Raw genomic sequence first — 23,898 nt, 5'->3', positions numbered from 1 at the left:
GAAAGGAAATTTTAAAAATTATTGCAAATAATGCAATTAATGTTACTTTCGAATTTTTATAATCTTTCTAAATATTTTCATAATTTCAAAAAAATGTCAAAAATCCACTCAGCTTCTGAGAGACTTAAAAGATACTCATTGAGTTAAAAATATTTTTTTAATAATAGAGCGCCAGTCATTTCTTCTTTTCGCAACGTGGCGCCAATTGGATATTTCAAACGTAGCCAGGTCCTTCTCCACCTGGACCTTCCAACGGAGTGGAGGTCTTCCTCTTCCTCTGGTACTGCATCGAATACTTTCAGAGCTGGAGTGTTTTCGTCCATTCGGACAACATGACCTAGCCAGCGTAGCCGCTGAACTATGTCAATGTCGTCATATATCTCGTACAGCTCATCGTTCCATCGAAAGCGATATTCGCCGTGGCAAATGACCATAAATTTTTCGCAGAACTTTTCTCTCGAAAACTCGCAACTTCGACTCATCAGTTGTTGTCATTGTCCAAGCCTCTGCACCATATAGCAGGACGGGATTTATGAGTGATTTATAGAGTTTGGTTTTTGTTCGTCGAGAGAGGACTTTGCTTCTCAATTGCCTCTGCAACTAGATCAGATAAAAGAAAGAAGTAACAAGCAAGTTGAATATGATTTACACGTATAGTTATTACAAAAGTACACAACTACTCGGAGAGCATTGCTGTTTTATAATTCCAGTCTATTGGCAGGTCTTGCATGAATAGAAAATAAAGAATAGGTCCCAACACACTACCTTCTGGAACTCCTGTTCTTATATCCCTAAGGACAGAGTACTTGTTTCCTTGTTTAACGCGACCTTATAAATACAATGATATTATAGTGCTGTTTCGGTAAAATCCATTTCAGTTAAGAAAGCAGTTCTTTGTGACAGACTTTATCGAACGCTTTCCAACATCCAAAAACATGATAGAACTGAATTTTTTTCTCAAATGCTTTTTCAGTAATGTGTGTAATACTGTGGATTCGATCAATTTTAAAATAGTTAGCTCGAAACCGAAAGTGATGCGCTGGAATTATGGTTTTTCGTTCTATGATATTAATGAGACGTTTTATGAGAATTTTATCAAGAAGCTTTGATACTATCGGTAGAAGTGATATGGCCTGTAAGAAGATACAACATAACCTGGTTTTCCTGGCTTTTGAATGATGATAACAACAGAAATTTTCCAAAAAGTTGCGTTAATATTTTCTTATTTTTTACTATAATTACTGGAGGAAGCTGTTTTAGTACCCCGTCAGTAATCAAATCGTGATCGAGGAAATTTTTATTTTTTTTCAGATTTTTGATTTCCAGACTTAGTACGAGTATACTGCTTGTGCAACTTGAGATTTCTTCGCTTTCTTGACTGGAAACAGTAAGATAAAATACGTGTGTTTCATATGGGGAGACTACAAGTATTTTGGCCAAATACTTCGACAATATTTCCGCTTTTTTGAATCTTCTCTGGCCCAACTATCAGCACTTACTTTGATAGGACATACTACTTGTGTTTCTGGTATTTGTAATCTTTCACAGATTTTCCAAAGTCGTCGGAACTTTTCCCATTTGTTCGGGACCGATTTTCTCATTAAGATCTTTAGAAACTTTATTTAAGTTAGATTTATCAGCTGGGCTACGGGTTTGATGCCATTTACGTCGTAGCTTTCCCTTCAATTTATTTATTTCTCTTATATCATTGTTATATTCAGAGTTTATAGCAATTTTCTTTACTTCCGGTGTACTTTTCAAGCTGCGTTTTGCATACTTACTTGTTATAAAATATAAATTTCAGATTCCATTTGGTTTGTATTTAATATAAAGTCATATTTAATTTCATAACATTCCATGATCTTTCTAAGGTATTCCCAATCTGTACACAAGGCCGCTGTTTTGTTTTTAAAGCTGACGGTTTCATTATAAGTTATATAGATTGTTGAATGATCCAAGTTAAGTTCATAACCCAGATTCCGGTATATTTTGTCTACAATGAAAAAATCTCTCAGACCTGGAATCTTTTGGCTTTCTGTTAGCCAATATGGTGGTTAGGTCGTCGAGAATACACACCTTCTGGTTGACTGCAGTGCTTTATAGAGTTCTCTCCCCTTTGTAGTCGTAAGGCTTAAGCCCCAGTGCGTGTTCTCTGACTTTAACTTGAAATCTGCGTAGTTAAGAGATTTTATTTGAGCAGCGCAAGATTATATGGGAATATTGCAAAAGAAATACATATATAAGGTATATTAAGTTTACCTCGATATAAAATGTACACATATATAAAAGATTAGCATGATGAGCTGAGTCGATATGACCATGCTCTTCTGTCAGTCTGCGATTTTTTTACGGCAATCAGAAGCAAATACTATGTTTTTTGTAATTCAAGCAGCAGTTTCGACATGACTCTCGCCTTTAATTCATACGGCACCTAATTTCTTTGCTTTCTAATGAGGCAGGTATTAAACGTTTTGATGTTTGAGTGACTCACAAAATTCTGGGAGTTGAGTAGTGTTTAATTTTAAGCACCTTAGTATTCAATTAAATCGAGTTCGCAGTACTTCTTTTGGCCTTAAGAAAGTCAGAGTTTAGTTGTTGACTATGGGCGATAGCCACTTTTTTACAAGGATTGAGGTGAGGTAAGTCTTTTTAAAAATATTTTAAATAAAAATTTAAACTGTGTGGTCTTTTATTTGGAATTATAATAACATTTTTTCGTGAGTATAATTTCGTCAAACGTCAAATAACCGCTAACTTCATCTGAAAACCGCTTAAATTTTGTAATATCTTTCTCCTGATTTAAAGTGCAATAATATATTTACTTCATAGCCATTTATGTATATGTAATTAGGTCGTAACCGAGAATTATTATACCTCATATGCTTATGTGCAAGTTCTCAGTTCATACGATAGATACCATTTAGCTAAGCATATAATAGGTGTAGCTACGTGCGAATATGGTATTTGTAAGACCGTTATGCACAGTGGGATTATGGTCAATACCCAATTAGATATTTGAATATCTTGCGTGCTATGATGACAGATAATTTTCAAGTAGCGTCAGATAAGTGATGACGTATATGTCAATGTGTGGGGGAACTCACTTACATATACCGAGCAAAATATATGACAGGGATGAATCCGAGATTGGGCGGAAATGAATAATATGTGACTAATGACATTTTTTCGAACATGTCTTTTAAAGAGACTCATATTTAAAAGATATCTAAAATATCATGCAAAAGTGTAGTCTTTGGCTGAGATTTGGATATAATTTTGATGACCAAGAATGGAGAATGAGAACATTTTTTTAATTTTCTACACATTTTCAAATTTTGCTTTAATGAGCGATTTTACTGAATACTTTTAATTTTGCTATTATTTTAAACCAATTTATTCTATTTAATCGCAACAAATTTAGCTCTAAGTTTTTGACATACTTTTGGTATGTGTCTTCGCTTGTCAATTGTTTTAGCAAAGTTTCACACCAACATTAACATTAGTGTGGGATTATAAACTGCTGAATTTAGCAGCTTCAAACGCAACATTTTGTTTGATTTTCCCGTGAAGTTAATAAGGTAGGGGTCATATGGTACTGACTTATGCGCTTAAACTACTAAAACTTTCGAACGATTTGATGACAGCTTGGAAAAGTAAAAGAATTTTAGTGCGGTCAAAAATTTTAGTCTGTATACATATAATAAATTTTTATATAATATATAATTGTTTTTACAAAATTTTCCAACCACAAAATTAATCTTGCTTGGTAAACAACATTCATATTTCAATATACATTATTTTTGTCATTTTGCGATATAATACTATGCATATACATACGTACATTAGGGTAGGTCAAAGAAGACTATAATTTTTTTGACTTCGTACTCGGAATAATTGGGTGGAAGACACTTAATAAAAATATCTTTCTAGATATATGCGCCCTTAACACTTTCAGTTTCCTATTTATGTCTTGTGGTTGGAGAGAAAATTCATTACTCAGTGTCTACTATTCGATATTTATATCTCGTTTGTTATATTTCTTGTAAGCCTTACTCTTCAAAAGTTGTTAAATATGAATTTTTGATTATTTTAAGGCATATTTCTCTTTTTCATAATTCATTACTCGACAATAAAAGTTATTAAGACAGATTTTTTGTACAGAATTCAATTTCAATTATGAGAGATGGGATATTTTTTAATATAGTCGTCCCTGAGGCATGAATTTTTCTTTCTAATAATTAGAAATGTAAAGAATTTAAAAGGTGGATGTCCTTGCTATAAATATTTAGAGCTCATGAAGCCCATGAAGCCCAGTTGCCATTTTTAATTGTCTACCAACCAATTTTTCAGAGCATGAAGTAATAAACACTTTCGAGTTTTTTGTGACCCACCCTAATATATGTATATTTGTATATAAGTATAAAGGCTCTCAACATCCGCCTACATTAGGCAATAAATTTCCTTCCATATCTAGTCTTGTCCAAATTTACTATCTAATTGGCACAAGCTTCATAGTTTAATCATTGATTGATATATAATTACTACATGTTGGAATCGTGCATCACTACATATAGTACATCCAGACATACTTGTATAAATGATGGCAAGAAACTATTTACAGTTAATGCTTATCAGCACGAAGAGCAGCTTTGACCAAAAGATTTTACCATCTCTATATTCGTATGTACATATGTTACACATGCTCACAGCAGATGAGACAGTTTAATAGCTCTTAGAGTTACAACAAAGCTACCGCAGTGCCTTCCGTTTGTATATTGACTCTACAGCGCCTAATTATATGCTTCAGCATGACTAGTGTATGGCAGTTAATTAGAGTCGTTGAAATTTGTGTGATATACTATGCGAACGTCTCAGTGTGACTTTAAGCTGACAAGCAATTGACTATGTGAAAAATGAAGCTATACAATACGAATAAATTTAATTAAAGCACACTTCTGGACAAGTGCTCAATTTCAAAATAACCACTTGCAGAAGTTGAGTAAATGTTTGCAATAATATATAAAATTTAATACACAAATTAAACAGACATAAGTGAAAATAAATGTTTAGTAACTTTGACTGTATTTTCTTCAAGATTTTTTAAAACTCCTTTTTGTTATAGTATTGGGTCTATAACTGCTTATACCCGTCATAAGTTCTGTTTTGAAAAGGAAACTACACTATGTTGTTAATCATCATCATACGGTTATTGCGGTTTTCACACAAGCCCTCAATGATGCGGTCATTGATCAATAGCAGTTTAGATTAATGTAGACGTCGCTGCTCGAACTAAAATTTTTTGAGACTCTTTAAAATTCGGTGGAGTCTTCAACAAGCCATGTTCTCCAACTTTGACCACAAACTATATTCCAATGGTATCAAATCTGATCTTCTTCTGCAGCTATGATACCAAGATTATTGGTAGTAAGCCACTGCTAGCCAACCAGCAGCCTTGGCTCGTCTTGTATGCTGAAGGATCTTGCTGGAAGACACCATACCCGCCATCGAAAAGAATATTGCTTAAGGGGGTATTCTCATGTAATCACTTCGAAAAATCGATTTTTTTTTTTATTTTGACAGTAAAACCTATTGAAAACATGCTGTGAAAAATTCAGACCGAAATTCATAGTATTTGATAAGTTACAGCTCATAGTCGCCGACGTGTCGTAAGCGACTGTCTACCAGGCGCCATGACAAGTCTGCAGCTGCTACGTTTCTAAACGCATTTTTCTCGAATCATCCTTTTCTGAAACTGTCATGGTCCTAAAAACAAAGTATTCAACCGATTGCTTTAAAATTTACATATGTTCTTTTACTCATCTATAGTTATCGCATATAAGGTTCTATCGAGCGTATTGTGTGAAAGATTAAAGCCCACCGTCAACAAACTGATTGGACCTTATCAGTGTGGCTTTAGACCTGGAAAATCAACAACCGACCAGATATTCACCATGCGCCAAATCTTGGAAAAGACCCGTGAAAGGAGAATCGACACACACCACCTCTTCGTCGATTTCAAAGCTGCTTTCGACAGCACGAAAAGGAACTGCCTCTATGCCGCGATGTCTGAATTTGGTATCCTCGCAAGGCTAATGCGACTATATAAACTGTCCTTGAGCAACTCCAGAAGCTCTATCAGAATCGGGAAGGACCTCTCCGAGCCGTTCGATACCAAACGAGGTTTCAGACAAGGCGATTCCCTATCGTGTGACTTTTTCAACCTGCTTCTGGAGAAAATAGTTCGATCTGCAGAACTTAGTAGAGAAGGTACCATCTTTTATAAGAGTGTACAGCTGCTGGCGTATGCTGATGATATTGATATCATCGGCCTTAACACCCGCGCCGTTAGTTCTGCTTTCTCCAGACTAGACAAGGAAGCAAAACAAATGGGTCTGGCAGTGAACGAGGGCAAGACGAAATATCTCCTGTCATCAAACAAACAGTCGTCGCACTCGCGACTTGGCACTCACGTCACTGTTGACAGTCATAACTTTGAAGTTGTAGATAATTTCGTCTATTTAGGAACCAGTATTAACACCACCAACAATGTCAGCCTGGAAATCTAACGCAGGATTGCTCTTGCCAACAGGTGCTACTTCGGACTGAGTAGGCAATTGAAAGTAAAGTCCTCTCTCGACGAACAAAACCCAAACTCTATAAGTCACTCATAATTCCTGTCCTGCTATATGGTGCAGAGGCTTGGACGATGACAACAACCGATGAGTCGAGAGAAAAATTCTGCGAAAGATTTATGGTCGTTGGCCACGGCGAATATCGCATTCGATGGAACGATGAGCTGTACGAGATATACGACGACATTGACATAGTTCAGCGAATTAAAAGACAGCTGCTACGCTGGCTAGGTCATGTTGTCTGAATGGACGAAAACACTCCAGCTCTGAAAGTATTCGACGCTGTACCCGCCGGGGGAAGCAGAGGAAGAGGAAGACCTCCACTCCGTTGGAAGGACCAAGTGGAGAAGGACCTGGCTACGCTTGGAATATCCAATTGGCGCCACGTAGCGAAAAGGAGAAACGACTGGCGCGCTGTTGTTAACTCGGCTATAATCGCATAAGCGGTGTCTACGCTAATTAAGAAGAAGAAGTTATCGTTCCTACTAGAATTGTTTATTTTCAAAAATCTTTTCATATTTTTTTAAACGAATTTTAAGGCAAAAAAAGAAGATTTTCGTGACTTTTTTTTGAAGTTCGAAAATTTTTTTTTTAATTAAATTTATTATATTTGGTAGGGAGGATAGCCGCCGAACTACTGAATAATAATCCATTCGATTTTTTTATTTCAGACAACATGAACAGCCGCTAACACCATGACCAGTGAACTACTTTTTTTTGTTGGGGAGTACTTTGATTAAAAAAAAATATATATTAAAAATGTAAAAAACGAAAAAAAATTTTTTTTTGGACATTTCAAAATACAAATAAAAATATATTAAAAAATTAAAATTATTGAATTTTGTTGTCGCATAAAAAAAATTTCCTAAAAAGTGGTAAAATGTATGCGTTCACATGAGAGTACCCCCTTAACTGATTTAACACGCTTTGACATACTTTCTGCAATTACACAGTTTTAACTCATTTTTCACAGAAGTGCGGAGAAGTAGCAGGTGACTCGTCGTCAAACGCTTACAGCAGCTGGATGGTGATCACGTTGAATCTTTAAAATAACGGTTTTGGTGATGAATTGATTATTATACACATAAGAGTAGAGAGGTAATTTGTTGTTTGGACTTGTCCTTGCATTGGTAACTTTGCAACAAAACTCATTGCAAGACTAGCTATGAATCGAATATAGCTTCCCTTGAAAAGCTTATCTCTCCTTAATCAGTCAAATAAATTTGTATAGTCTGTTCTTTTGGAGAAAAATGTGTAGCAATCAAATACTTATTACTTCATAATAGTTATAAAACAACTGCTTGTATTCAGCTCGTGAAAGAAATCACGTTCTCTTCTTTCAATGGTTATGAAAAGAAGATTTATGCTGCACATCTATATGTACAGTGCTTTAGCATACAGACTCAATAATAGCAGACGGAATCGGAGTAGGGATACAAGGAAAAGAATTAAAGTCCACGGTTTGACTTTCAAGTATCGTTCAAGCTTAGATGTGCAAACATTGTACTAAAACCTCTCTTGCCTTTCACAGTGACAGTCAGTAACGCTTTACAGGTAATTTCATCCACTAAAATCGAATTAACAAATGCCGGGGCTTTGTCAGGCAAAACTGGTTGTGGGAGAATTCAATATAAAAAGGTTCAAGCAACTGGGAGAATTAATGCCCTGAGAGGACATATCACAATCATTAACGCAGCAGCTTCATCTTCCTTCGTTTTCTTCGTACTTTTTACGCAAATCTTTAAATAATATATAAGAAAGAAATTAAATATAAATAAGAAATGCAGCGCAAGCTGTATTAAATGGATGTTCTATTAAGCGGAAAACTCTAATAACTGGACAGAAAGGCCGGTTCTGTTCATCAGTGTCTGTTTATGGGAGATTTCACTGTACATATATATTTCTTAACATACGTATTCACAATTCCTCAAAAAATATAATACGGTTGCACTTCCATATCTCAAACTTCTATAACTTGCAGTTCTCCACAACAATTAGCAATAGAAGTCAAATTGCATACAAATTTCCTGCCATAGCTCGAAATTATTTTGTAGATTATTCTATTCATATATACATAAGTATATTCATATTCAAAATCAAACCTCAAGTACAATCTCCTGGATTCTTATACCGACAGAAACGTTTTCGCCTTTATTTGTAAATGAAATTTTCACTGTAATGGATAGTTTATTATACGAAAATAGCGTACAATGTATAACACAGCAATGAGTGGCCGGATCCACTAGTAACATATACAGCATACAAAAATGTACCCGGAAATTGTAAATAAAATGCAAATATTTAATTATTTATCAAAATTTATTTTGTCGCCTTCAATGTATTTCACACAAGATAAAATGCTAACGTTTGTTTTAGTGTTCTAAATACTCTCCATAAGCATTTTTTGGGAACGTCTTCAGCTCCTTCAGCGAAATTTGTTTTATCCCTTCGGTCGACTGCAATCGGGTTCCACGAAGCGGCAATTTCAGTTTGGGAAAAAAAAAAAAACACAAGGAGGCAAATCTGGTGAATACGGTGGTTGATCGGTGGTATTCATTGCGTTTTTGGCTTTAAATTCAGCCACAATTTTGGCTCGATACGATGGTGCATTATCATCGCGTAAAACTCATGAATTTTTCTTCCAAAATCCCGGCCGTTTTCGACGGATATTCTCACGCAAACGCCTCAGTACGCCCTAATAGAACTTATTATTGACCGTCCGTCCCTCCAGAACAAATTCATGATACAACAAACCACGAATATCGAAAAAGCAATGAGTATCACCTTGATTTTTGAGCGTCGTTTTTTCCGTTCCGTTGATTGTTGACTTGTTTGTATGTCGAACTCATATCTCATCCGTAATGTTTCCATGAATAAGAAATCAGAATTCGCACGATCAAGCATGTCCAAAGAGACCTGTTAACGGTACTCTTTTTGAAAAAAAAAATCAGCTTTCTCGGGACGAGTCGAGCAAGAGCTCGTTTCATAACCAAATTATCCACCCAAATCATTCGAACGGACTCGCGAGAGATGTTGAGCTCTCTTGCCATCTTTTTAACTCTTGCCTGACGTTTTTCAATAATACATTTTTTTGAAATATCGTTTACCTCTGGAACTCTGGATACTTTTTATAACAATGTATATAAAAGATGCGTTCCAAAGTAAACAGGGCTATTTGAACCTAGCGCCTAGTGTCAGGATGTTTGTGTTATCGGTGCGGAAATGAGCTTCGAACAAAGAGCCTACATTAAATTTTGTTTTAAGATTGGTAAAACTTTTACCGAAATGTTTCAATTGATAAAACAAGTTTATGTCGATAATTGCCTATTCCGTTAGAAACACAAGTGGTTTCAACGTTTTCAAAGTGATTTTTATCCATTAAATGATCGATCAACGCACTACTAAAATCCGTGACTTCACGGGAAATTCATCGAAACTGTTGAATTCATCAAAAATCAGCATTGAAATTTGGAAATGTAATTTGATACAGCCAACTTAACTAAATACATCGATTTATCGCATTTTGACCTGTGGAACATTTGGACGAAAGTTGTGTTTTGCTCCGCTCAAATTGTATATACAAGATGCGTCAAATCCAAAGTAAACTTGTGACCGATTATTTCGAACCAAAAATCACTTAGTGTCAAGATCATTAACCACTCTCATATTCATCTAATATGGCACCGTGCGACTTCTTCCTTTTCGGAAAAATGCATTTGACCATGAAAGGAAAGCGTTATGCAGACGTAGAGGCCATTCAAAAGGCTTGCACCGGCATACTGGCGGCCATACCGGCCAACGAGCTAAAACACTCGTTCGACATGCTTTTGGGCCGTGCAAAAAGCTGTATTGAAGCAGAAGAAGACTATTTTGAATAAAATAAATTGATTTTGCCGAAAAAACCATTTCTTCTGTTTTTTTTTTTAAGTCCTATTTACTTTGAAAAGCACCTTGTAAATGAAACATAGTTTCTCAATTTATGTGTGAAAAGCTCTTCTATTTGTCAAAATAAATTTGACATAAATTAAAATCTAAGGCATCGCTAAAGTTTTTACCTTATTTTGGTAAAAACCTAATTTCATAAATACCTGTTTTACCATTTCATTCCATAAAACATGCTGCTGTGAGGAAAGCTATAGTTTCGGTGCAGCCGAAGTTAACCTTTTTTTCTTGTTTACTTTAAAATTAATTTATGTTATTTCAAATATATTACTTGAAACCATTTTTTCATCACATTCATCCTTTCCAACGATTCAAGCATATTCAGAAAGGACCTTAAATAATTCAAAGAATATTTCCACTTGTTAAGCACCAAAAGCTCAGCTGACAAACAATATATTAAACAAATAGCATTAAAAATTTTAAATTCGCACGAAAATCCGAAAAGTTGCTGGTGTTTACATAAATTTTAAATATTTAGCTTGCGACGCTACTTTGTGCAATTCAACACGTGCTTAAGTTAATTTGCTAACCCCAAGCGTGCGACAAGATACTTCGGCTAATACAGACACTCACACATACACAGGTAGAGCAACACATACACACAGAGAAAGAGAGAGACACACACAAACCTACACATGCATTTGTTTAATGCACACACATCCGCCAGGCGTCCTTCAGTTCACTCATACTCAAAACAAACTTTTCTTTTCAGCTGCTGCTCACACACACACACACACAGACAATTCGACTTATCCCTGCCGCTAACCGCGCTTCCATCCTTACACATTTCCGCTTTGCGGCGCCTACCGATGCGCTAGTGTTTATATATTTGAGCCGAGCGTGCTGTGGCTTATTAAAAATGCCCAACGCAAATAATCCTGTTTAATGTCTTTCTTCGGCCCGGCAAGCTTCTGTGCTGCCAAGTAGCTGCCGCTAAAGGACATCAACTTACACGGCAGCTTGGCTGGCTAAGCAGATGCTGTGCTGCTTGAGTAGGACGCTTCGTTGGCGGCTTGACTAGCTGCACAGTAGCCGAGACTTGTAGGCTTGTTGGCTGATCGGCCTGTGGGCACTTGGCTGGCATTACACCGCCTCCTCTTTTTCTGTTCCGCGCTCCGCCGCTTGTAACGTCCTTTCATGACTCTACCAAGCCAAATCTTTCCTTCATAGGCGCGTTGACTTGGCGGTTTTAAGCCTATTAGTGTTGCCACCTTTGCGCAATGCTTTTTAAACGCCTTTTCGCTGCCCATTCGTGGGCTTTTCATTAGCTTTTCTTTAGCGCATATATAAATGTATGTATGCATGTGCAATATTTGCACTTGTTGCAGTGAAAAGGCCGAGATTTACTTTGCTGTTGCATTCACATATAAATTGTGGCAGCCTTGCGCCCTTGCTTGCTCATTTCGCAAATTGTTTTTGCTGTTGCTTGCGGTTACTTTCATGCAGCTTTGAATGTTTCTGCCAAGGTGTTAAATGTTGGCTTTGTAATATGCACAACGGGCGCTTTTTATGGCCTGCCTCCAAGCTTTTGTGATAGCCGAACTTTTGCACTTAAATTTTTATACCGTGAACTTGGAAAGAAGAAGGGAGATGAGCTAAAGTTAAAAGCAAAGAAATAATTTAGACAAAACAATGTATAACAGAAAAATGCAAATGCAAGTTCTGGCTGAAAACAAACTTTAATTCTGAGCTTTGCGGCTTTGTTTATCTTCACAAAACTCTTTATTAGAGGAAATTGTGTCTTATGAAAATTAGATTGTTTTAGAGTTGGTCGGCTTAGAATATTTTTGGTTCAGCGGCTTTTGTAGCTCAATAAGTCCCTCAGTTCTCAGTTCGGAGATTCTATACACTTTTGTTCATTTTGGTTTTATAAAAAGCTCACCAAAAGCTCCACTGCTGAAATCTTTATAAGAAGGAGTTTAGTTGGATCTTGCACATGGGATCTAAGAAAGCAGTTATGCTAAAAAACATGACCTCATCTCAGAAATTTTTCTGATGTTATTGGAAGATATTTTGCAACAATCGGCTTAACGATACTAGTGGGAAACAAAAAAATTTAATTTTCATTGATTCGTCTTTAGTATTATTGGGAAAAGCAATATTACCAGTCCATTTTTCAGTTCTTTTTGCAATCTTTTGTGTACCAAGCTTTACCGATGGACCATCCAGTGCTCAAATTTATAGAAATCAATTGCGTATTGATTGATGCAAACTAGACAATACAGCCGATAAGGCAGCCGTTCATAGCCTTGTTTGAAAGTATCGCCGTGACAATGGAGGAAAAGCATACCAGAGCTCCGTGACCCTGTCCTTCTGTTTAGGTAGTCCATACAGATGTTGTTGTTCTTGTTCTAATGGATATCTAATCTCCGTAAGGATGATAAGGGTTATCTAGGTTGTCGTCGACATAATCTAGCGTGAAGCCAAGGAAACGTACTGTTTTGACGGGGTCGCACCAAAGGGAGAAGGGTGTTAGAGGAGTGGAGTTGGCGGCGCATGCAAAGAGGTGGCCAGTGTCATGCGGAGACTCATTGCACGCAGGACATATGTTGCATATGTCGGAGTAGTCGATATAGATCATTTTCTTTGGTTCACAGAAATTTCTTTTGTCTCTGGTGCATACTAGTAGATCCAAATTTTATATATCATCACAAACAGACATCAAATACTTTTGCGAACTGGCCTCATGCGCATGTTATAAGCGTTGTTTTGTAACTATGGAATCATCGACGGGAGGAAATCAATATAAGTAGCATCCAAGCACTTTTAAGTTCGTTGCGCGATTTCTCTGCCAAAACTATAATCGAATCACCAACCAATATATATTTTTCCTTTTCCGCCTCCGATTCAACCTTTGATGGTAGTCATCCACGGGAATATACCATATTACACGGTAATACGTTTATCCTGCAATAGTGATGCCATCGGACTGTACTTGCACACTAAGTGAACCGTGTTTTCATGCACGATATTCCTCCGGGAGTGTAGAATGCTGCTACATAGAGTTGATTCTTTTGTAATACTTAAAGCAGAACAAGAGAACGCACCTTTTGCTTTTCATGAGGACTCTCCTTGTGCAACCTATTCTAAAGTCTGCACTTAGAACAAAAGAAGTTTGAAGTTTCCGTGAATTTTATGACCAAGTATCATAAAACTATACTCATTCCTTAAGACTCATTCATTTGAAACCGTCAAATCCTATTGACTGCTTTATAAGAATTCTTTAATAATCGCCATATTTTTTCATACAATTATCATATCATCGTTTGGCAGTATACTTCAAGATCCATTACCCGCACTACATTAATGGATCAATCTACCACCACAGATACTAACAGAACAAATTTCGGCTAGTTTTAAATTCAGATCAAAACTTATATTCTGACCACTTTAACAAGAGTATCAGAGTGATTGTTTATAATGTAGCCTTAGTCGAAAGCCCTCAGTAATGAATTGAACCCTCAATTATGGATTCAAATATTCAAATTTAACAAACGATATATTTCCCTTTCCCTCCACTTGTGAATTTCATATTTACAAGTTAATCCGACAAAAAGTTTCGAAGATAAGAATATATTTTCAAGAACTTTAAAACTAAGTGCGATCGGCTCGTAAAATTTTAAACGCTGTTTTCCGAGTCGGTGAGAAAAATTTTTCGAAACGGTGAGACCAATCGAGTTCAAATTTTCACACCATCTTCTTAAATATATTTGTCTAGTAAGGATCGAATCATTTTTTTGAAAATAGTTAAGATTTCCTAAGACACTCTGAGGTTAAAAATTTTACATAAAACTACGTTTTTTGAACTTTTTGTGAAAAATTAAAATTTGACTAATCTTCCGCTCTTTTCATGTACTCACTTTTAATATTAATAAGCTTCTTAGACTTTGAATTTGAGATAAATTTAAGCAGAAAAATCGTCCTCTCCTTCAAAAGCCTTATACCGGAAGTTCTCTTGGATATCGGCTACGGTATCAATGAAATTGAAAATTATTTCAAAATGAAGCGCCGAGTGTCTTCGTACTAAGAGGAATCACATTGAGACCAACTGGAATGGTACGTAGATCTGTCTTAAGATCATTGGTTCGCATCGTTGTTAATAGAGATCGTATAATCACCGATAATGAGGACAAGTTCTAACTAAAGGTAGTCTAAAAACATTACAAGTGCTTTCTATATTCAAAGCATACATTAAGACAGTAACAAAACGTTAGAAAATTTTTAACTGGCACTTAAAATGCAACAGTTTGCTTTGATCGAGCAAAACCCCATCAAATTTGAGACTCTCCCACTTAAACTTCAGCTACACAGCCTCCGGAAAGCAAAATTGTGTAAACAATTTCATTTTTCAAAGGAAAATTATAATTAAAATAATAATATTTCACTTTTAATTAATAAGCATTAAAATCGTGCAAAAACATGGAAAGAATGCCTTAATGAGAGACCAACACACGAAATTAATTTTTAATGCGCCTACGTGCCGTACAAATACAAATACCAATGCAAATAAATCAACTTATGCTCGTTTACTCACACACGCAACATTTGTTTACGTTGCTGTTGTTGCTGTGCTGGCATTTAAAAAAGCTTCATTGTGTAAGTAAAGCATCAGCTATTTAATAAACTACTTACGTAACGAGGAAATCGCATCTTTAAATAAGATTATTTAACGGAGCGCATGATTGATTTTAATAATTTATTAAGCTTTCGCACTTACGCTTGCGCCCAGCACACACACACACACGCGTAATAGTAAGCTACTGGTTCACAGCGGCTGGCTGAGCGTGTGTTCGACTGCTTGACTGACAGACTGTGCTGATTGCTGGACACGCATGTCTGGCCGCCTGGCTGACATACCGCACTCAACGGCAAAAAGCGAGCAAATATCAAAATAAAATAATTACAAGCAATGAAATTTAATTTGCCATAAAACTGTGCGGCGGGCGTGCCGCCCATTGCAATGCAGAGCAGTGTCGACGGTGTCGCTGCCGCGTGATGGATTGGTGATTTTTACACTCTGTAATGTGTTTTTGTAGTTTCTTTTTTACGAAGGTTTTTGGCTGCAGTTACATGGGTTCAATGGACTTTAAGATGAGCAAAAAGTGGAGAGATATGAATTTTTAATACTTTTTAATAATTAATATTTATCTTTTTTATACTTTGCCTGCGCGCTAGTGAAAGTTTAAAAGCGAATAAAATAGAAGTTTTCGCTTTAACGTTCTTCAAATGTTTCTCGTCAAATTTCGACACCATAGATATTTGGAATATTTACTAAAGAAATTTTCAAAAATTTAAATTCTCTCTGAAAAAAAAAGTTCTCTGAAAATAAAATATTTTCTCTTTTGGATTGCTAAAACCCCATAAAATTCGGTGCGCTAGATCAGAAATCCTCTTAAAGTTATGATACCCAAAAGCGAATTTCTAACCTCGTCTACAACTTGATTTGGAAAATACATGGTTATATCTTTATATATTAAAACTACGTGTCTCGTTTTTTGTCCGCGATGGACTCATAAACTACTGAACCAATTTTAACAAAATTTAGCACACTGTTTCCAGTTCGAACCAACTTAGAAGATAGGATAGTAAAACCAATTCAAAAATAAAAAATATAGTGAAAACTCTATTAAATGGACGCTCTGTTAAGCGGACATCTCCATTAAACATGCACATTGGCTGGTTTGTTGCTGTTTACTAAGTACCATCTATTAAGCTGACAACTTCATTAGCTGGTAACCAGACATTGATTCGTTATTTTTTCCAATGAAATTTTTTGGTATGAACATACTCAAAATTAAACCCAAGGACAATTCCTTGGATTCTCATATTGACCAAAACGATTTCGCCTTTATTCGTTAATAACTCGGTATTGAATAGTTTATTATATGAATAATAGCATAAAATGTAGACCACAACAACCCTTGGCCGGATCCACTAGCATGTTTATATTATATAACGTTAAAAATACTTAAATTTTGAAATGAGGCTTAAATGAAACAAACCATTTCTGAAGTTATACTTCTTATACGAGTTCGGAAAAGGTTGCGATAGATTCAGGTTGCGCAACCTTGCTTAATATGAATCTACGCAACCTTGCTCAATATGAATCTACGCAACCTTGTCTGCGAAGATGTTCGAGCAGCAAGCGAAGCGGTGACAATCGGCGATCGTTTTTGTTCGTTTCTTTCGGCACAGCTCGGCTTTTCTACCAACAACACAATGTTGTCATGCTTATGCTGTTGTTGTTTTTGTAGAATAATGTTTCAATTTTTGGTTGGTGACATATTCAATTAAAAAATCAATTCTGTTGGGATTCGAACCTACGTACCTACGTGCTCGTCGTAACTTTTGAAGCGCTTACCACCTAGACCACCATTGACACTTGTATTGCGTTGTCCTAATTATGGTTTGATTATGCATGAAAGAAATATAATTGTTACCTCTTCCTTGCTGCTGCTGCGCATATGTATGTTTGTATGCTTGTTCATTATTGAAGTTATACTGTTTTTTCTTTCCTTTGTCTTTCATTTCTGCGAATTCTCAACTATTTTATGTGCCCTTTTATTGAAATATCCTGCCTTGGTCCATTTTTTGGAAATCGACCCGCGATGACAAGGTATATCGTTTTATCTGACAGCGTGAGGTTTAAGAACTTCATTTCTAATTTTGTCTTGTGGCATATTAGAAATGATGTTTCTTCGAAAATCGTTCGCTTACAACTAATAAAACGGCTTCTGAGTGGTGATTTTAATGAATGAATTCCTTTTGGTTGGAATGCTCTGCGTTGGCCGTTGACAAGTTTAGACTATACTTCTCAGGATCATTCATTCCTTTCACTTCATCAAAGAAATTAATGACCTTTAGAAATATGCATATTTGCATTATTTCGTTGTCATTTCCATATTCGTAGCAATTTCTATGGCATTAAAGTAATGGCCTGATTGTCACCCCTTGCCGCTGTAGCAGCTTCGCCTGCAAACATGCGTAAATATGTATGTATGTATACGTATGATCGTGAATACATATCGACGCAGATTGTTGTGCAATTTATGATTTTTAGCTTTTGCCATCGTCGCGAAAAGACGACTTGTTGGCAAAGGCATGCTCGGGGAGATAATAAATTATAATAAATTTATAAAATGTGAATTTAAGTTTTCTAGTTTTCTTTCATACAAAATGATATGCATTTCTTGGAATACCACTAAGAAGTATAACTTCATCCGCTCGTAGGGACACCACGGACCTTTTTTTTTACATATGTTTGTAAACAAAGTTTGCAATAGGTACAAGAATCCAAAAATACAAAATCTGGTTTCTAGAAAAATAATAGTCTAATTTTGACAATCGATTAGCTGGTAAATCCTAGAGTTGCAAGCCAGGGATTGTCAGGTGGTTGTACGCCATGATCGTGCGACCGATTATCACGCATGAGGCGCTGGCTTAGGCTTCAAAAGTATCGCCACAATCGAACCTGCAACGACTTGGATGCACATAACAGACGGCAGCACTTGAAGTCATGCTTGAACTCACACCACTTCACCTAGTAATCGGTCAGATTGCCAAACATACCCTGCTTCAAATGGCAGCAGAAGGCTTTGACAGATGAAGGGGTGCAATAATATTGGCGCTTCTCCCAAAGGATAGTATTAGCAAATGGGTACGCTTCACCAGAAGTTCAAGGTTACCCTTAGCAGTAAGGCTGAATGGAATGATTCCACTCTCGACCTACTTCTTAGGGATACTGCAATCAAGTGGCAAACCGACGGCTCGAAAACGTCGAATGGAATTGGTGCAAGAGTCGCTGGACCACGCACCAAACTCACCATACTTATGAGAAGTTTTCTGAGCATATTTTTGCCATAAGTCGGTACGTAGAGATAAACATCACAACGAACTTATAACAATACTTAGCGACAGTCAAACGGCACTTAAAGCAATATCAAATCGGTACTAGTCAGGAGTGTAGAGAACGGCTGAACAGTCTATTGGAACATAACCAATTGTACCTTGTCTGAGTCACAAACCTACAGCCGGGAATGAACTCGCATCCACTAACATGGTAATACCTGAACCCTAGCCACTGTAAGCTGAAGAAGCACTTACTTAACAGCGGCCTAGCTTCTTGTACAAATTGCAGAATCTGCAACAGGGATCCTGAAACTCCATAGCCCCTGCTAATTGACTTGAATAGCAGTTTGCAAGCGCAGGGTAAAAGGCAAATAGGGATCATATCGCATGATAAGTACCTAAGTTTTTGAAAAGAGGTCTGGCATTTTACTTGAAAGGTATCCATTTATAGTATATCCATACATATATATGGTATATCTTAACAGCCAAATACCTCCATACAATTTACAAATCGCTCATATGCCCTGTCGTCGTTCCTTAAACATGAAATTCAGACAGAACAGAACTAACATCTTTACTTTCCTTCTTTTTTGATATTTTTAAATCCTCAAAATTAAAGCACAATATTGAAAAAATTTGCTTACTTATAATATACTCACATGTCACTACTGGGCTTCCTGCTATGCCACAACATGCAATGTATTTCGCATTATCAGTCCTGTTGCCGCAAATGCAGACTTATCTGTTAAACAAGTGTCTAAAGATTGACAAACATACTCTGCATTTGCAGTTTGTGTAGCTCTGATTGTTGTCTCAGTCGCATGTCATGTGGTCATGTCAGCATATTGTTTCAATACGGTTACCAGCCAAGCGCAATTACAAGAATTCTTGCCTGAGTTTTATATACCCAGTAGGAAGAGAATAAGTTTAACAAGTAAGGAAGGGCTAAGTTCGGGTGTCACCGAACATTTTATACTCTCGCATGATAAAGTGATAATCGAGATTTCATTATCAGTCATTTACATATTTTTCAAATACCGTATTTGTGTAAAGTTTTATTCCGCTATCATCATTGGTTCCTAATGTATGTATTATACAGAGAAGGCATCAGATGGAATTCAATATAGCGTTATATTGAAAGAAGGCGTGGTTGTTAACCGATTTCACCCATATTTCGTACATGTCATCAGGGTGTTAAGAAAATATTATATACCGAATTTCATTGAAATCGGTAAAGTAGTTCCTGAGATATGTTTTTTAGTCCATAAGTGGGCGACACCACGCCTATTTTCAATTTTTTAAAAAAAGCTTGGGTGCAGCTTCCTTCTGCCATTTCTTCCGTAAAATTTAGTATTTCTGACGTTTTTTGTTAGTCGGTTAACGTACTTTTAGTGATTTTCAACATAACCTTTGTATGGGAGGTGGGCGTGGTTATTATCCGATTTCTTCCATTTTTGAACTGTATATGGAAATGCCTGAAGGAAACGACTCCTATAGAGTTTGGTTGACATAGCTATAGTAGTTTCCGAGATATGGACAAAAAACTTAGTAGGGGGCGGGGCCACGCCCACTTGTCCAAAAAGATTACGTCCAAATATGCCCCTCCCTAATGCAATCCTTTGTGCCAAATTTCACTTTAATATCTTTATTTATGGCTTAGTTATGACACTTTATAAGTTTTCGGTTTTCGCCATTTTGTGGGCGTGGCAGTTGGCCGATTTTGCCCATCTTCGAACTTAACCTTCTTATGGAGCCAAGGAATACGTGTACCAAGTTTTATCATGATATCTCAATTTTTACTCAAGTTACAGCTTGCACGGATTTCAACTCTACTCGTCACCCTGATCACTTTAGTATATATATCCCTATATCTAACTCTTTTAGTTTTAGGACTTACAAACAAACGTTATGTGAACAAAACTATACGTAATACTTTCCTTAGCAACTTTGTTGCGAGAGTATAAAAACTAAAGTGAAAGGATAAATAACTCATAAGGGCACCAAAAAACCAGAAGTTGTAGATATTTTTATTACCTACAACTTTGCCGTTGAACTTTATTCTATTGGACTCTTCGTTTGCCGGAAAACCGTTTTTTTTACCCTCAAACCGCCCTTACATACCCATACTTAGATCGTCCGTAAATTATTTACATTATCCTTTTTTATCGTCATTTTCCAGTGGATTTGATCCTAATATGTTTCTTTGTTCACTCCTTGTACTTTCAAAGGCTCCAGCACTGACCTAAGAATTCACTCATGGGAACTTATAGGCACTTGTTAAAACGTTATAAAGAGTAGTAAGAAGAAGGTAGCACGGAACGGCTACGTCAAGGAATGCAACAGTCTTTCGGACTGCATTAGTATTCCAATCTCAAGGCAATGAATTTCTGTGATACCCTAAGAGAATTGTCTTACTATAAGCTCTCACTTATATGGTTAACTGAAACTGTATTGAGTAATTTATTCACTTTCCCGTGTCCTTGCATATATGTATGTGCTGAACTTAGGTATTACGCGTCAAGTTAGACCGTGTCATTTCGGTACCAATGAAGGCCCCAATACTTCGAATAAAGAAGTTTCATAATTCCCTCCGTTGTATTACTCTATTCTTTCCGTACTTATTGGGGTAAGTGTGATATCAAGTGAGTATTTCCAAAACTACTTACCCCACCGCGGACTATTGAGAATTGCTTAGCTCAGCTTTTTACCTATTTTCAGTACTTCAGGGTTGTTAAGGAGGATACATTTTCGAACTACTATGTAAAAATAAAGTGTTTGTTCTAGAGTCGCTCAAAATTCCGCTGTTTTATAGTAAGAATGGCGGAGATAAAATAGGAAAATCGTATTCCCTCAAATAAATGCATGCAGACGCAAATTTCTGTGAGTGGTGGTCAGATTTAAGAAAGCGCCCTTTTCGTCAATATATTTTTTATCAAGGAAATGTGACGTTTTTTGGTTCAAAATCTAACTCATGAAAGGTATTCCCTATGTATTACCGAATCAAACTCGATAAAGTTCAATGTAAACACTACTTCCCTTATTTGTTCATACTTCCTTGCGATCTTTGGTGTATTTCTTGGGCGGATCCTGTGTATACTGCAAAGGTTTTAAAAGACGAAAGACTTTTCTGATACCAGTTCTTAAGCAAAATTTCACAAAAACAACAATAATTAGTGTTGAGGTGAGTTGAAAGCTATGTGCGAGTATTTAGCACATTTGGGTATGCTCTGCGTGAGTTCTTAGTTGAATTTACAATACAACAAAAACTAAAAATGAAATGAGAGCCAGACGAGAATATTTATGTTTGGTGTACGAAACTAGTCTATCACTAATCTATCACTAGTCTATCAACTAACCACATGTATGGAATCGCAATTGTAAGAATTCACCAGCAACCACTTGCATTCAGTCGGTAACTAACCACCACAACAATTGTTACTAGTTGTAACAGAGATCTCTATAAGCACACGCACTCATACAAATGCATATTACTAGAAACTCACACATTCATGTGGCAAAGTGTGCGTGTGTTGCGCTCAGAGCAAATTGGAACATGCGACGAGTGAATTGTTGTAGACATTTGTGGCAAACATTGTGCAAGAGTGCAAGTAGTTTTCTACGATGTGAATCGGGGTAAACGGAATGTGATAGTTGTCCATTTGTTTGTAAAGATTACAGATTTTCAACTTTCATTTACTTCATTGAATAGTTCTGTTAACCAGTAATTTGATTTACTGGCAAGCTAATCAAAGTTGATACCACGAAATGCAGATATTTAATTATTGGCTTAAGAAAGGACTCTGTTATCAATTTGTATATGTATATTGCCTATAAGAACAACTGACGGCGATTGCTTTAATAAAATTTTATTAAATATGAAAATGCGTGGACTTCGGTATAGAAGCTATAGTACACTTCATAAATACCAAACTTTGTGAAGATATCTTGTCAAATAAAAAGTTTTCCATACTCGGATTTGATTGTAATTTCAATGGAAGCTCTATAGTGGTCCGATATCGTGGGTTCCTACCAGTGAGCAGATTTTTTGAAAGAAAAGAACGTGTATAAAATATATGAAAACATACAGACGGATAGGGCTAAAGGGATTCAGCACGTCATATTGATCGTTTTTCTTAGAGCTTCTTTCTGGATGTTACAAATCTATTAGAAAACTTAATAATCATACACCACGTGCAGCATATAAAAATAAAAACAAATTTATTCGAAATCTTGACTCTGGAAATAACTATGATAGACTCTAAAGCTACGAGTCAGGTGAGGGCTGTAGATATAAATCGTTCCTGTGAATAATAACAGATCTTCTATTCGTAATTTCTACTATATGTATATTGAAAAATGGAATATGTATTATTCCAAAGATGGTCCGAACTATGAAAATTAGTTGGTTTTCGAATCGGATTCCAGAAGAAAACCTTCTTCATTGACACCACAAAACTTCGTCACTTGCGTCTATCCTTGCAAGGTTACGTTAGGCTTACATCTCGAAGACAGACAGGTCACTATGCACTTGGTTCTTTCTTGCTTCCGTTGTCCACCCGTGAGTTCGAATCGGAGGAGCTTTTTTCTGGAGCATCATCTATCATGCTTCAACATTGTCTAACCAGCGAATTTGTTGGATTTTAGGTGCTCAACTATATCCATGTCGCCGTAGAGCTCATAATGTTCGTGGCTTTATGTTCTTCGATATTCATTGTTCACACGGACGGCTCCAAAGAACTTGCAGGAACCACTTCTCTCGAAACTTTCATGTGCTTTCTCACCACGGTTCGTCATTTTCCATGTTTCGGCGCCACATAATAAGACGGGAATGATAGGTTACTTATAAAGCGTAATTTTAGTTTGCCTAGAGATAGATCTGCTTCTCAATGGCCTACGGTTTCTAAAGTAACACCTGATCGTAAAAGTTGTTTTGCGCTTGATCTTCAGGCTTAGATTGTTGGTATAATTTATGCTGCTTCCGAGATGGACAAAGTCCTTCACTCAGACGAAACCATCTTTCCAAAAAAATATTCGAAAGCGTTGACTGCCTTCTCTTCAGTACTTAAGTAGGGAAAATTTAAATAAAAATTCAGCCTATCATTCGTATCAATAACGGATTTTCCAATAGTGCCTCTCGTGAGTAACTTTAAAGCTTGTCATATCAGCTAATCATATACTTCTGCCATATTCTGGGATCTAGTCAGGTGCCGCTCTTTTGACAAGACATGCATATGATTAGTTACAATAACCATTTAATATTGTTTTCAAGTTTACAACAAATTAAGGTCCAACCTAAAGTCGTCTGTATGCTGCAGAATGTTTTAAATTTCCCATGAAAAGTTGCAAGGATGGTCCGTTTATCTCACTGATGTCTCAACAATTTTAAGGAACATCAGACTTTCTAAGGAGGATGTAGCGAAGATAAATCTGAGTATCAGAATATGCTAAAAAAGTCATGTTTCAAGCAACCGTGCTA

At 36.4% G+C, this 23,898-nt stretch overlaps 1 protein-coding gene, 1 long non-coding RNA gene and 1 pseudogene across 5 annotated transcripts in view; all 3 read left to right on the top strand.

The window, feature by feature from the left end:
- Nucleotides 1–23,898, top strand: part of LOC126753932 (neuronal acetylcholine receptor subunit alpha-7) — a 625,617-nt gene that overhangs the window by 266,808 nt on the left and 334,911 nt on the right. The window lies entirely within an intron of this gene.
- LOC126753935 (uncharacterized) overlaps nt 1–23,898 on the top strand; it is a 169,626-nt gene that overhangs the window by 95,667 nt on the left and 50,061 nt on the right. The gene's annotated exons all lie outside the window — the stretch shown is intronic.
- LOC126754302 (small nucleolar RNA U3) lies at nt 17,176–17,317 on the top strand (annotated as a pseudogene).

This window comes from Bactrocera neohumeralis, chromosome 3 (assembly GCF_024586455.1).
Source record: "Bactrocera neohumeralis isolate Rockhampton chromosome 3, APGP_CSIRO_Bneo_wtdbg2-racon-allhic-juicebox.fasta_v2, whole genome shotgun sequence".
Taxonomy (NCBI): Eukaryota; Metazoa; Arthropoda; class Insecta; order Diptera; family Tephritidae; genus Bactrocera; species Bactrocera neohumeralis.
The sequence above is the reverse complement of the archived record's forward strand: the minus strand, read 5'-3'. Positions and strand labels throughout refer to the sequence as shown.